General features: G+C 38.3%; 1 protein-coding gene across 2 annotated transcripts in view; it reads right to left on the reverse strand.

The window, feature by feature from the left end:
• Positions 1-15,562, reverse strand: part of RDX (radixin) — a 100,605-nt gene extending 85,043 nt beyond the window's left edge. Inside the window, exon 1 of one of the 2 annotated variants that reach the window (XM_074216636.1) lies at positions 15,459-15,562. The gene's annotated coding sequence lies outside the window, so the exon portion shown is untranslated. Of the gene's footprint in view, positions 1-14,733; positions 14,859-15,458 lie in introns of those variants that run through there. The other variant, XM_074216637.1, reaches the window with a different exon arrangement.
• Between the last annotated feature and the right edge of the window lie 341 nt (positions 15,563-15,903).

Consider the following 15,903-nt stretch of genomic DNA (forward strand, 5'->3'; position numbering starts at 1 on the left):
TAGGTCATTATTATGTGTCTGAGTCCGGATTTGAACCCAGGTACTCCTGACTCCAGGGCCAGTGCTCTATCCACTGAGCCACCTAGCTGCCCCATTAATGCTCTCTTGATGATTTTCTACTAGACCTATGAGATCTCAAGATAAAAATTCACAGGAAAATTAGAGTTGAGTTTCAAGGCTCATAAGTAAAAAATATTACAAAAGCAACGAACTGGGGAAAAATAACAAATACAGTGAAACTATAGTCAGGATAACACAAAATTTAGCTTTCTGGAAATAGTCCACTGTTTCACTCCCTGGAAGGATCAAGAGGGTGTCTGCAAGGCCTCTCTCCCTCTTCTAAAAATAGTCCAAGGACTATTAACTTTAATTTAGGAAAAAAAAACTGATATTATATTGTCTGATCTTGCTATCTCAACTTTATGTTTCTTCCTTAAGGATATGATTTCTTTCTCATCCCATTCAATTTGGATCAGTGTATACCATGGAAACGATGTAAAGACTGGCAAACTGCCTTCTGTGGGGATTAGGGGGGGAAAATTGTAAAACTCAAATAAAATCTTTAAGTACCAAAAAATAAATAAATAAATAAGAATAGTCTAAGGGTAATAGTCTGCCTTTGTTTTAATGATTTTTAACCTTGAGAGGACTTCACTAGGAATGTTAACTTTTAAGAGGGAATATTCCACTCAGAGTCAAGCTACAGTGTCTTGACTATGGCTGATGAGATCAATATGAGTTCAGAATGCTCTACTACAGGTGGGCAAAAATAGTCCATACAATCATTTAGGGTGGATTCTCTAAATTTGTGGATCTCGTGATCTTCTGAACTACTCCAAGTCTGCTTTGAACAACCAGGCCCATGCCAGTGTCTCCCATCCTACACAATTAATTCCTAAGTTCTTGAGATCTTGTCTTGTACTGGTTTTTTTTTTTACCACCATGTGAACACTTATCCTGTGTGAATTCTCCATAAAATAGTCTTTTTCACAAGTGTATGTTTGGCATTTGAATAATATGACTAGTCCAAGAGAGTTGCACTTTCTGAATGCTTGGTGGTTTAGTTTGAGTAAGGATTTCAGTGTCTGATACCTTATTCCCAGCAGGTGATTTTTCAGAATCTTTTTAAGATAATTCATAACGGTAGAGATTCAGTTTCCTGGCATGGAGGATAAGGAAAGAGGTTAAGGGAGGAACTCTTAGGGGTAGGGAGGCAGTGATTAGAAGTAAATTAGTATTTTTGGAGAGATAGGGTAAAAAGAGGGATAGAAGGATTAAATAATGAGGTTCTAAAATAAGAGGGAGGGAAATGTAGAACTACTGATTATAACTTGGAATGTGAAAGGTTAGCCATAAAACTGAAAAAGGATAGCAGAAAGGATTAAAAAACAGATTCTTCCAATATGTTAAAATAAAGGGCTAGGGTGGAATTTAGTGTGCAAAAAGCTGATGCAAAAAACACAGGAGTAGCAATCATGATCTCAGAAAAAAAATTAAAGCTAAAATAAACAGGGAAACTGGTATTTCTTAAGGGGTGCCTAGGTGGCGAAGTGGATAGAGCACCGACCCTGGAGCCAGGAGTACCTGAGTTCAAATGTGACCTCAGACACTCAATAATTACCTCATTACCTAGCTGTGTGACCCTGGACAAGCCACTTAACCCCACTGCCTTTCAAAAAAAAACAAAGAGTGAGACAATAGAAAAGGGGGGGGGTGGTAGAAGAGCTATAAGACAACAACATAAACTTTAAAAGAGGGAATTCAAAATAGGTATACTAGGGGGAAAAAAGCCTAAGGTCTAAGTTAAAGGATAAAATAAAGAGAAATAAGGACAAAGAAGACATCTTTTTTAGAAAAAGGCACAAAAAATTAAATGAATTAACAAGCTGGGGAGAAGGGGGGAGGGATTTTGTTGACTTAAGACTTTTTCTTGACTACTTAACTAACTTAAATGGAAGAAAGTCTCTAGAAAACTAGATAGAAGTAAATAATAAAAAGTAATTAATGAAGCAAAACTTCAAAAAAACAAGGCACTGGGCATAAAGAGAGGCTGAAGGAGAAGTGATGAAAGAAGGTGGAAACAAGATTATCTTAAAGGAAATTAGGCAAAAAATACTGAAAAGATGATGTCCTTACATGGGGGGTGGAGGGGGATCCTAATTTGGCAAAAGCAAATTTAGAGACAAATGGAGGAAAATAAAAACCTAAAACATAACTTTAAATGTTAAGAGATTAAGTAATCCAAGAAAATGAAAAATAGTGATAAAAGCTAACAAAGAATTTTTTAAAAAGAAAAAGCACAAGACTAACCAACATGCCTACTGAACCTGAAAATACTGCAATTTTCCCACAAGTACTCTTCCACCTCTGCAAAGAATAGAGGTGTATTTTCTTATCTCTTCTTAGAAGCCAAGCTTAGTTATTTTAACACAGCATTTCATTTTGTAAAACATTTTTTAAAAAGAACAAACAAAAGAATATTAAATTAGCATTTTACAATGCTAATACTTTTACAACAGTATTTAACAAGATATTCCATTTCTGGGAATAGAACTCCCCCACAAATGAATAAAATATTCCTGGAAGTACTGCTTATGACAGATTTAACAATGGAGATATAATCCCAAAGTCCAACAACAGGGGAGGGAAAGAAGTAATGGCTAAACAAACACAATGGAATATTATGTTGCTCTTTGAAAATAATAATTACAAATATTAAGAAAAACAGAATAAGAGATAAGACTGACATATAGATTACTTTATAAAAATTAATATATAGTAAATACTGTTCACTTCAATTTGAAAAAATCTTAACCATTTTCTTTTTTTTAAAGAATTATGACTACATTTTTTTAAAAGAATTATGACTACATTTGCTTGCTTCTTTCTGAAGCTAGGCACCTTTTCTCTTTGATTTTTAAGAGATCAGACAGCAGTTCAGCAATCACAAAGTACACCTATGGTTGACTCAAACTTGGTGACTTGAATTCAGTTAGCTCATCTAAGTGCTCAAATGTCATCTCTTCAATTATCTTGGGTGTGACTGAGTATTTAAAACATCTTGAGAGGTGCTATCTGAACAGATAATATCAAGTAAGGGGATCTTTCAATAGCTTTGAGAAGCTTTATTTGTTGTCTGTACTCAATAAAGTCCTAATGGTCAATTTATTCCTTTTAGTATTTTTGAATAATCACAATTATAAAATTTGTTTAAGCTTACATGTGAATGCTATAAACTTTATCCCTGAAAAAAAAGAAATGGATAGAATTTTGATAAAATATTTTCAATAGGAAAATTTGAAAGGAAGAATAATTCAGTAAGTCATAACTGTACTCAGAAATGGTGGGAAATTGTTTAACTTCATAAGACTAGCTTGGAGCAAAAAGAAATGCAGATATATTTGGGGATGAACAAAGTCTTGATAGCAAAATTGGATAGTCTGGTATCAATTATTGATAGCCCAATATAGGACTTGTATGAACAAAACATAATACCACCTCTTTCTTTACCTCACAGGTGGAAAGGGAATTGATACTGAAAGGTGTGTATTTTTGCATAATGAGTCTGCTTCTCCCTACCCTCCCCCTTCCCCAGTGAACAAGGGCTGTGGCAAAATCTTGTAAGGTATTTTATATATATATATATATATATATATATATATATATATATATATATATATATATATATATATTGAAAAAATGCTTTAATGTTATAAATCAAATTTATACTATGAAAATGAGATGTGACTGTGGCCAGAGAACTCTAGCCGTCTGTATTTTCCTGATTGTGCAACTGTCTCCTCTGAATCCCAATTTGATGTTTTCCTCCTCCATTTTTAGAGTGACATAGGAAAACTGCTTTGTCAGTAATGGTTCTTAGAATTTATTTTTTAATTCAGAAAAATCTAACACAATGCAATTTGAATGAATAATTCTTTACTTAGTGAAGGCATATCCAAATTTGGGAATTTCTTTTTATTTGTATGTTGTATTCCTAGAACAGAGGGAAAAACAAAGTGCATCTTATTTATCTTTTCAGTAAACTTATGGCTTTAGAGATATTTAGCCCTACTGAGGACTCTTACTGATAACTTAAAAAATAGAAGTTTAAGGGACCTTTAATTTTAGCAGGGGAAGTGGGATTTTAACCTAGTTTCTCTAATTATGTGAATAATTGTATTCTTTTAAAAGGCTGAACAACCTTAAGTAAAAATCCTATTATGAAATCTTTTTTTTTCCTTTCAAATTCATGATATTGACCCAGGGGAACTAGTCAGCAAAGGCCTGCCTAATCCCACTCTGAACATTTACTAACTCTAGTTGTGGACAAGTCACTTTACCTCTCAAAGCACCACTTCCATAAAAGGGGTCAATAGTAATTGAAGTACTTAACTCACAAGATTTGTGTAAGCAAATGAGATACTATATGTAAAGTCTTTTTCAAATGTTAAAGTGTTACAGAAAGTCAATTATTAATAACTTTGAGGTTCATAAATATTCTAGAGAAACACACAGATTACTCTTGTGGAATTATATAGTAATAGTAAATTATGTTAAATTTCCCTTTATTGATTTTTGTTAGAAATTTAAACAATTTTGCAAAAATAATCACATAATTAGTGATAAAAGTATAGATTAGTAAATAATCATGAAGAATCTTCACAGCTGTATCAAGAAGAATATGCCAATCTAGTCCATTAAGGAAGAATCCTCAAAGGTCACTAACACCCTTACATTTTTGTTTGTTTGTTTGTTTAAGGTTTTTTTGCAAGGCAAATGGAGTTCAGTGGATTGCCCAAGGCCACACAGCTAGGTAATTATTAAGTGTCTGATGCCAGATTTGAACCCAGGTACTCCTGACTCCCGGGCCCGAGCTTTTATCCACTGCACCACCTAACCACCCCTAACACCTTTACTTTTTAAGAAGAGAACTAAGGCTCCCAGAAGGTTGGGATTTGTCAAGATGACAAAAATATTAAGTGGAATCCAGATCCAAAGCCAATTCCCTTTTTATTGTACCTTGCTGGCTCCAGTCTAAAAACTTTATCCCTAAGATTCAGTCTTGTACCACCAAAGCACAAATATCTTCTGGACTTCTTGACCTACATGTCCTCTAATCATTTTCAACAGTTTTTTTTTTAATTTAAAAAATATTTCAGATCCTATTAATCAGTAATGGTCCCAATCTTTCAGTTCACTGCCTTTCACTTACCACTTGGTCCACTAAAACTTTGCCTGAATTCATCACTTAAATGTTGCTACTTCAATCTCACCCAACTTATATTTTTCCCATTCCAGTAATGCTCAATCCTGAACTGCCTTGTTTCCCAATAATAATTTTAATTACTCTTGCCTATCTACCTCAACCCTCCTCTTTCACTGTCATATTCCAAATCTCCCTAAATCTATCCACCATGCCCTCTGAACACTTGTTCTATCATTAACAAACTTCCTTTCATCTTAAAATTCTGACATTCAATAAGATGACTACTTCCCACAATTACTTCCCTCACCATCTTTTTTCAACTCTTGCTACTTTTTTCTCATTAATTCTACAAGTCATGGTAAAGGATTCAGAATACTCTGCCCAACCCCTCTGTCCACTGAGCACCTAAACTAAGCAATTTCTTTGAAGTTTTACATGGTTCTAATTTATCACCTGATAAATTCAGAATCTAGCAGTAGTTTGTTATTCAATTTTTCTTCCCTTCCTCACAATTTTTTCTCTCATCTCCTGTACTCCTATTAGAGAACATCAACATACACTACATAATGATATCCCAACTCCCATCAAATATCCTAAATTCCTGATTCCTCAATCTACTCAGTTTCCATTATCTGGGAATAACTGATCTTGCCATTATTCACAAGTATTTAATGAAAGTCTAAGTCATGTTTGTGATCTGGGAAATTCCTTTATTTGTTCATATCTTTTTATCACTCCAAATTTACATATGTCTTATAATCTCTTACACCATTCTTTCTCCTCATGGTGACCTTTATTCCAATAAAGCCTTAGTTTTGTTCCCCTAGGTCATCATCCATGTACCAGTTATACTCTTCTTTCACTATCTTGACCTCTTGTTGTACTAAGTTGACTATATTATCCTCCACTCTCAATTTATCATTGTTATACTCAACTTCCCACTCTCACTCAACTCTACCCAACTCCTACCCATTACCAATCATGTTGTTTCTACCTAAATATACTTCAAGGCTATCCAAGGAAGGGGAGAAGAGAAAGGGTGAAGGAGAGAGAAGGGTAAGATTGGGAGGGGGGGAGGGGAAGAGCTCTTTTAAAAAATAGCCTTGAAGAAGCAATGTAAAAAAGTCTAAAAGTCAAGTTATGAGTTAGATGTTTAGTAACATTAAGAAGTTTCAAAACTGGTTTAGTGATTTTTTTAATGAAAATTAATGGATCAGGGCAGCTAGATGACACAGTAGATACAGCACCAGCCCTGGAGTCAGGAGGACCCGAGTTCAAGATTGACCTCAGACACTTAATAATTACCTAGTTGTAAGACCATCATTTAACCCCATTGCCTTGCAAAAACAAAAACAAAAAAATGGATTAATGTTACTCTGTAAGTCTCTACTTGATTGTCAACATTTTTGTCAATAACTCATCATGCCTTCTTCAATTATGGCATTACCTCCATATCCTCACTACAGGAAACTGGGACTCTGCCCCTGAAAATTACCCTGGAGTCAGAATTTACTTTATCTTGTCTAGATTCAGGTCTCCACTTCACTTCCTAATCATCTCCCAAGTCATGCCACCAATCTCCATTACAACCCTCTTCATCCCTCTTCTCAACCACTTCAAGAGTCTCCTTCCTGTTCCTTGCACAAGATACTACCTGGTTGTCTATACCAAGAACACTTGCCTTTCTTATCTGAGCATCCTGGCTTCTTTCAAGTCTCAGAAAGAAAATTCTATCTTCTTTAAGAAGCCTTTCCCAATATGTGGACAACTCACAAGTCAAGCACTCACAGAGGGGTCAGAAGAAGCAATAGACACTCTGAAGGTCTCTCTTAAGAATTTTGGACTTGATTGTGCAGCATGGGAGACATTAGCACAGGGCAATCTCATAAGGTGTGCCCTTATTAGAGGGGATGCTGTGCTCTATGAGCAGCTCAAAGGAAGCATGAGATGTGTAAGTTTAGAGTACCCACCCCAGCATTCAAATGCTTTCTTTGTGCCTGTCCTGCAGTAGAGTATTACAAGCTTGTATTGGTCTGAGCAGCAACAGTTGAATACATTGAAACTTGTCTCTAACACAGTGATGTCATTTTGGTCTTCTATAACAAAAGAAGAATCAATCAACCAATCAACAACCAACCAGCTAGTATCTACCTTCTAAAATTATCTCCAAATCATTCCCTACATCTAGTTTGTACTTTAGTTGTTTGCATGTTGCTCCACCGTTAAATTGTAAGTTACTTTAAGAGACTGTCTTTGCCTTTCTTTGTTTAGAAGAGTAGGACCTTAATAAATTTTAACTGACTTGATTAGGAAATGGTACCTAAAATGATTCTTGATGAAAGTTACAGATTCTTTTTTTTTAAGGTTTTTGCAAGGCAAATGGGGTTAAGTGGCTTGCCCAAGGCCACACAGCCAGGTGCTTATTAACTGTCTGAGCCCGCAATTGAACCCAGGTACTCCTGACTCCAGGGCCAATGCTCTATCCACTATGCCACCTAGCCACCCCAAGTTACAGATTCTAAGAGTATGTATAAGGAAGGAAAATGTGCTTTCTAGACATGAGGGACAGTCTGGGAAAAGATAAAGATATAGTAAGTGGAATGCTGAATTTGGTAACTTCAAGATGATGAGTTTAGCTGGAGCATAATGTGAGGGGGGAAAAACTGGAAAAATGGAGAAATTATGAAAACAGAGACAAAAACTAGACAGTAAAGAACTTTAAATGCCAAGCTGAATTTTACTGGAATGAAACAGGGAACCCCATTTGCCTTGCAAAAAACCTTAAAAAAAAACCAGGGAACTGTTAAGATTCTTAAGCATAGAGGTAATATGGTCATTCTTGGCCTTTAGGAAGATTCTTTAGGCTGCTGTGTAAAAAATAAGATAGCAAAGAGATGAAACTGGGAAGCAAGGAGGACAACTAGGATTCTAATTTTTAAAAAAGGTAGTAAACATTATGAACTAAAATAATGGCTATGTGAGTAAAGAGAAAGATAACTTCAAGAGTTGTTGAGGAAATAATATTGACAAGATTTTACCTTTTAATGAATGTAAGGATTGAACAAAGTAAAGAATCAAGGTTGATATGAGGTTTTTAATCTGACTGACTGGGAGGCTGGACATGCCCTACTATACTGGTCATGTTAAATTTGAGAATCTGTTATAGTGGATAGAAAGCCAAGCCCAGAGTCAAAAGGCCAGAGTCAAAATGACTGGAGTTCCCCAGCTCTCATATATTGTGTGACTTGGGGAAAAGTCATTTGCCTTCAGTGCTTCAATCAACTTAACTCTCTAATAATATATGTGAGCTGCACAGAAGGTACACAGAATGAGAAAGAAGAGGGGGAGGGGGAAGAATGGGGAAAAAAGAGGAAAGACAAGGGGCAGGAAAAAGGAAAGGGAAACAAAGGGAAGGGTAAAGAAGAGTCATTTGATCAATCAATGGAACATTCAGACAGAAATGTTCAGTACAAAGTTGGTAATAAGGATGGGAATTCAGAAATTACTCAGTCAATGTGCATTTATTAAGTGCTTACTATGTGAGAAGCACAGTTCTAAATAACAGGAATTCTTGTCCTCAAGGAGTTCACATACTAATGAAAATAGTCATGTTCAAACAACTATGCATACACAAGATATACACAGAATAAACTGAATGTAATCTCAGAGGAAAGACAGAGAGGAAGTAATCTCAAAGAGAGTGGGGAAGAGATAAAAAGGACCAACCAAAAGACTTTCAATAATCTAGGCATAAAGTGAAGAAGCCTTGAACCAGGATGATAGAAATGCAGTGAAAGTCATATGGAGAAAAATTGACAGATTTGACAACTGATTGGATATAGGTGAATTTATATATATATATATATATATATATATGAAATATTGGTTAGTGATGGATACATAGATTTGGGAGCCCTTTGCACAGCTGATAATTGAACCTCAAGAAGAGACAACACCCAGGGTTCAAATAAAAGAGAGCAGAAAAAGTTGTGTAAGAAGACAACTAGGTGGCGCAGTGGATAAAGCACCGGCCCTGGAGTCAGGAGTACCCTGGGTTCAAATCTGGTCTCAGACACTTAATAATTACCCAACCGTGTGGCCTTGTACAAGCCATTTAACCCCATTGCCTTGCAAAAACCTTTAAAAAAAATTAGACAACCAGGAAAAAGCAGGAAGATATAGAGAAACAAGGGGTGGTCAATGGTGCTAAAAAAAAATTTTTTTTTAAAAGATAATGAGAACTGGGATAAGCCATGATGTTCATCAATTAAAAGGATCCATGAGATTAGATTCAGTCAAGTGCTAAATTCAGAAAACAGACTGTAAGAGGTTAGAATTGCAGGAGTAGAATTAACCTAAAGACAAAGGTCAAGGTAAGATTCAAGTTAGGGAAGGTGATTGAAAAGAAATAGAAGGATATGTACACAAAATGGAGAATTGGTTGGATTTAGCAAAGCAGCAACTCTTCATAAGAGCCTGGAGCAAAGGAGACAATGGGGGAATGATATCAAGGGTTCAGCCTTGAGATTAAGAATAGGGAAGAAGAGACTTGAAACAGATATCCTATTATTATTATTATTATTATTATTATTATTAGGAGTATTTATTAAAAGGAGTAATGACTCAAGTACCATCTCCTTCAAGAGATTTTTTTTGATTCCTCATTAGTCCCCCACTCAAACAATTTGTATTTATTCGTTTATATCCTGTACCTGTGAAAATCTATTCCCCCACAGAATATGAACTCCTTGAGAGCAGACACTCTTATATTTGTAACCCTAATGCCTGGCACTTACCGATTGATTTTTAATTGAATGATTGAAACCAAGTTTTCCAAATATCTAAGCTCTACAAGAAAAAGCTAAGTGAAGTTCTGGACAGAATTCTCATTAAAATAAGGACTGACTAGAGATCTCCTAGGTAACTTCAAACTCTCAACTTGCTGCTCATATTTTAGTAAGGCTATGTCTGCCCTGCAAGAAAACAATGGAGATGCCTACTCAGACTTGTAAGAAATTAATATACTAAATTCTAATTGAAATCAACCTCAACTATAAATGTAAACAACATTTTGGGAGACCCATCTGCCTCTCAGCAGACCCACCCATCCGACTTCAGTTTTTCATTTAAAAGCAAAAACTGTCTGGGATGCTAAAGTCTCCTTTACTCCTAAAAAAAGTAATACCATTTATAAAGAGTATTATCCTATCTTAGTGTTATAAAAACATTTTAACTGTCATATACCCCATGATCTTCCTGAAAAATTGCTATAACACTGTAGCACCTACACTTTTAGATACAGTATCTTCCAAACATTTCTTTGTATTCTCAATTTTGAACAGTATCTAAGAACTTAGCTTTCTTAAAACAAATTAGTTTAAAGATCACAAACTTTTTACATTTGGTAGCTTATATTAAAATTATACTGCTTCATACTTGTAAATAATTCATAAATAGAATTTTCAAGCTGGAAGAAGCCTTAGAAATAATCTAATCCAATCTCATCATTTCCAAATCAGAAAACAAGAGGTCTAAAAACCAAGGTTAAATGGCTAATCAGTGGCAAGCAGAATTAGGAATCAAGTCTTTAGACTCTCAATTCTTGCACTCTTTCACTGTGTTAAGCTGCCTCCTTTGACCTCAGTGTGGTCTTATGAAAGGTCCAATATCTATCAGTGCTTCTCCCACCAACATGAGCTAGGAAAAGATTAACAAAGTCAAGGACTTAATGAATCCACGGATGGGGCAAGTTGTGCTACCTCTTAAGCAGATTTCTGGGAGTCACTGGCCTTACTGAAGTTGCTTCCTGATCATCTTTGGGCAAAAAAGGTACTACTCATGTGGATCGGGGCTACTCTAATTTGGTGGATGTCTGGAGAGCACAGGAGTCACCAGACTTGTTTACATTAGAAATACCACTGGATGTTCACTGCACATTCTTGCTATTTAAATAAACTTTTGTTCAATGACCTCTGAGGGTCTCATTTTATCCCAACATCAAATCTGAATTGGTTCAAATATTTATATTTTTAGTATATTGTTGTTATATGTTGTTAATTGACTACTTTCAATAAGATAGTTTCCTTATGTGTAAACATATTTTGAAAATGTGTTGACTGCACATGAAAAAAATCTGTGACATCTTACATATAACTGCTGAATAAATAACATACTTAGACATGGAATTCATTGTTAAAAGGAGTAATAAAATGAAATTGTGTTTTACATACATTTTCTTTTCAAAATTTCTTCCTAGCCATAATCACCCAAAATACTGACAAAAATCATAAAATAATCCCTTAATACAACTTTAAATAGCATAAAATCAATAGGACATAGTAGAGAGGCATGATGGCATAACAAATTTGCTTTTAAGTTGGAAAGAGTGGGGTTCAGTTTTTCCCTCTGACACATATATTAGCTATATGGCTACCACTCGTCACTTAACTTCCCAAATGTGACCCTGGCAAAAATTCTAAGATTATAAATTAGAAGAGCTGCCAATCTTCACAGTTGAAAGGAGTTAACCAAGGTGGGGAGTAGACAGAAAAAGGGAGGGAGAGAAAACAGAAAAGGGAGGAGAGAAAACAGAAAAAGGAGGGGAGAAAACAGAAAAAAGGAGGGGAGGTGGAGGGAGAAAGGAAGAAAGGGAAAAGAAGAGAAGAGGGAAGGGGGAAGAAAAAAGAGCAAGGGGGACAGAAGAGACAGATGAAAGGAGAAGAGAGGGAAGACAAAAAGCAGAAAAAAGGAAAACAGAAGGAGAACAGGAGAGGTGAAAGGAAAGGGACAAAGGAGAGGAGAGAGGGGAGAAAGATGGAAAAGAAAGGAGAGAAGTAGTGGAAGTAAGTAGGAACAGCAGCAACTTAGTAATTTATGTAGGGCTGTGCATACATTGCTTCATTTGACTTTTAACAATTCTGTGGGGTAGGTGCTATTATCCTCCTCATTTTACAAATGAGGAAACCAAGGCACAGAATGACTTTCTCCAGGGTCACAGAGTTTAATAAGTTAATAATCTGAGGCAGAATTTGATCTCAATTCTTCCTGACTCCATAACCCATACTCCATTTTCTGCACCTCCTAACTGCCAATGGAAATGTATACTCCTGAAAGTAAGGATTGTTTTTTCCTTTTTTTTGCAGCTCTAGTGCTTAGTAATTTGTCTGACACATAGTAAGTAATTAAAAACAAAATTATAATCAAAGGATGTAAGATACATAATATATGAATTAATATTTTAAATGCCTTGTTACCAAAATTCTGTTTTAATGGCATAATCATTATGTTCATACTAGATTCAAAATGTATTATCTTAATGTTAATTTATTTTCCCACCAGTTAAAATCATCCATACTATAACATCTTAATTCACCCTTAATATAAGGATATTCCTACATACACCTTTATTTTCCACATTAAGACAGAAAAATACCTACTTATGGAATGCTCAGTCCCATTCTCTCCCAGGCATAAGTTCTACCAACAACAAATTGCATTTCTAGAGGGAATTAAGGTTTATAATATGTTATAGTAAACAAGCTGCTTATAATAGCACACTGGTGAGCAAGTATAACAACAGTAATTCAGAAATATAGATATATATACAGTAAGTGTATTTCTTACAGTTCTTAATAGTAAATTTAAAAACAATGTGTTTCAAACAGCAAGATATCAGGACTGAGTTGCCATGTGAGGCTGGCTGAAAGTGGCTACAAACATAGAAAAAATGATCCCGAACCCTGACAAGGATTCCCAGGAGAGGAAAAGGAGGGGGCTGGGAGGACACCAAGGATGCAATCTAGCACTGGCTTGGAAAAGTGCCAGCATTTGGAGAGACTCCAGCATAGTCAACAACAGCGCCAGATGAAAGGTAGGAAGACTGTATTTGAATTCTTTTTTGCACTCCAAGTACTTAGTACAGTGCCCAGTAACAATGTCCACTGCCTGACATGTTGAACTTGGCTGAATCTCACAGGAAAGTTGGTTCATACCAATCTATCCTACATTACAACAGAAACAGAATGGGTCCTTCTCTGTAAAGTTATTCACCTTCCCAAGTACCAAAATTCACAAAGCAAAAACAGAATCATCTCCACTAAACAGCACTCCAAAAGAAAGGACTATTAGCCCCAACTATTTCTCCCAACCCTAGGTATAATTTGTCTATCTTCAGTACTACTAAGATTTGTTCACATTTTTAAATGATAGGAGCGTGAATGATAAGATTTCCTAATTCCATGATTAATTTAAATATTTTATTGAAAGGAAGAACTTCTGTAAGCAAAACTAAAATCAATAGTAAAGTAACTGTTCAGGAACAATGACCATCTGAAACTAATAGGATAGAAACTTAAAAAAAGGATAAATCATAATGTCAATGTGACAAAGACTAATTAAAATGAGTTCAACTGTCTGCTGATTGTGCTTGGAAAAGCAAAAGCAACAAGAAATAACCCTCTCTCCTTAACTGGAATTCTCGGGAGAGTCAGAGGTTAAGTTAGTAAAGTTAATAATTTCCACCTGTAGGAAGAATTGTTTAAAATTCATTTTGCCTCACACCCTCCCAAAACATCTTAATAATAAATTGTTTCTAAAAAGCAATGCCTCAAACATTTTCTTCCCCACATCTTTTTTTTAAAATACTGTAAATTAACCTTTATTCTGTTATTTTAAAATAACATCTTTTTAGGCTCTTCTAAAAGAGCAAGGTATTAATATATTTAAGTCTATATATATATCTTAAAAGCTACATGTGTTTTTCTAGTATGTTATTTTTCCTTAACTAATAAAGAGGTTCATCATCAGCTGAAAACAGCCCAACAACTCCTGAAGACCAGTATGAGAATAACTGTAATCAATATTTCACCACCATCAACCCATGAAATATGGAAGTGCTAATAATAAATCAACAAATTCCTATTATGTAACAGCACTGTCCTAATCACTGATAAACAGAAGCTTCTGGAGTTGGAAGGGATCTTGACTCCATCACACAGCCATCTTTCCAAAGGGTATACATGTTCAGTTATTGAAAATTGAAGATTTAATGCTCCTTTACATCATGTCATTACTAAAACATACTGATGAAAGCAAGAAATACCGCAAATTTTTAAAAACGTGCTTTCATTATTTTTTTCTAAATCGTATAGTAAGAGCATTATTTATCCAGGGTTCCATACAGAACAATTGTTCATTCAGATCTCTGTCTGTAATGTCTCTAAAACGTGGATTCTGCAAACAATAGAAAGCAATGGCCATTTCACGGGACTTATAAATAAGAACTGTTTTTTTGATGCTATCACATTTACATCATGCTGGTATCCAAGCCACGGGATTGTCACCAAGCCTTTCGTTAAGATAGATTTAGCAAAACGTATACTTCAAAGGGTTCTGAAAAAGTTGGCATTGAATAAACCAAGCTAACTCTAAAACAAATGAAACGTTTAATAAGGTGAAAGAAAATATCCTCTATTTGAGGACTGTGGTCACAATTAATTTTGAAGATCCCTCCCGAAGGGGCGCTTTACCTTTGAAGTTGAGTGGGCAAAGTTTGGACCCCCACCAAGATGACGAGACAGCCGCCTAAGTGTTCATGCCAACAGGCGAGGCTGAGCCGGCTTGCTGAGGGGCACACGTACAAGCCCCGGACGCAGCAGCGGCAGCAGGGGAGGCTCTCCTGGCACAGGGGCGCAGGGAGCTAGGTGCCCCCCGCTTCCACAATCCGCCGCAGCCCGCAATCTCCGGGCGGCGGCGGCGCTGCTGCAGTGATGGGGGAGGCGGCGGCGAGGGGGTGAAGGGAGGCGGGGCTCGGGCGAGCGCCCGGACCCAAAAGAAAGAAAAGTGTGCTGAAAGCAACAGCCTTGGCCCGGCCGGGCCTTCAGGAAGCGCGCCTGGCACGGGGCAGTCCCGGCGGCCGCAGGGGGCTCTGCCCAGCTCCTATTCTCTTCGAAATACCGCAACCTTCGCTCCTCCGCGGAGTCTTTTTAAAGGGCTGCGCGGGGCGGGCCGGGCCCGGGGCCCGAGTCCGGCGGAGCCGGGGTGCAGAGCGCGCCCGGGAGTGCGGTGACGTCGGTCTGTCGGTCGGTCCGTGCGCGAGGACGCGCGGGGGCTGCCGGGGGGGGGGGGCTGCGCCGGCGTCGCCTCCCCGCCCCCACGCGGCTCCGGACTTAGCCCCCGGGTGCACCGTTAGCTCGCCCCCCCAGCCCGTGACGCGGGCTCCGCCCCTCCCCCAGGGGCCCGCGGCCCCGCTCACCTGGTGCGCGCGGGAGCGGCCGGAGGGCCGGAGCGCGGTCTGCGCACGCACGGCCTCCGCGCGGGGCCGGGGGCCGGGGGCCGGGGGCCGTCACCCACTTCGCTCCCTCCCCCGCGCCGCTTCCTGAGGCGGGGGGCCGGCCGAGGAGCCGCCGCCCGTGCGCCGCCCGCCGAGGGGGGCCCGGAGCCCGCCGAGGAGGGAGCGCGGGACGCCGGAGAGCAGCCGCCGCCGCAGACAGCCCCGCAATATGGCCGCCCGCCGGCTCCGCCCCGCCCCGCCCCCGCCCCGGCGCCCGCCCCGCCCGCAGGCCCGGGAGAGGAAAGTTTCCACTCGGGCGCCCGCGGAGCCGCGGTGGAGGCGCCTGGGGGGCTCAGAGCGCGCAGCAGCGCGGGGGGCGGGGCGCGGCGGGGCGGGGGTCTGCCCTGCTAAATGGAGCTGAGCCGCA

The sequence above is a fragment of the Macrotis lagotis genome, chromosome 1 (assembly GCF_037893015.1).
Source record: "Macrotis lagotis isolate mMagLag1 chromosome 1, bilby.v1.9.chrom.fasta, whole genome shotgun sequence".
Lineage (NCBI taxonomy): Eukaryota > Metazoa > Chordata > Mammalia > Peramelemorphia > Peramelidae > Macrotis > Macrotis lagotis.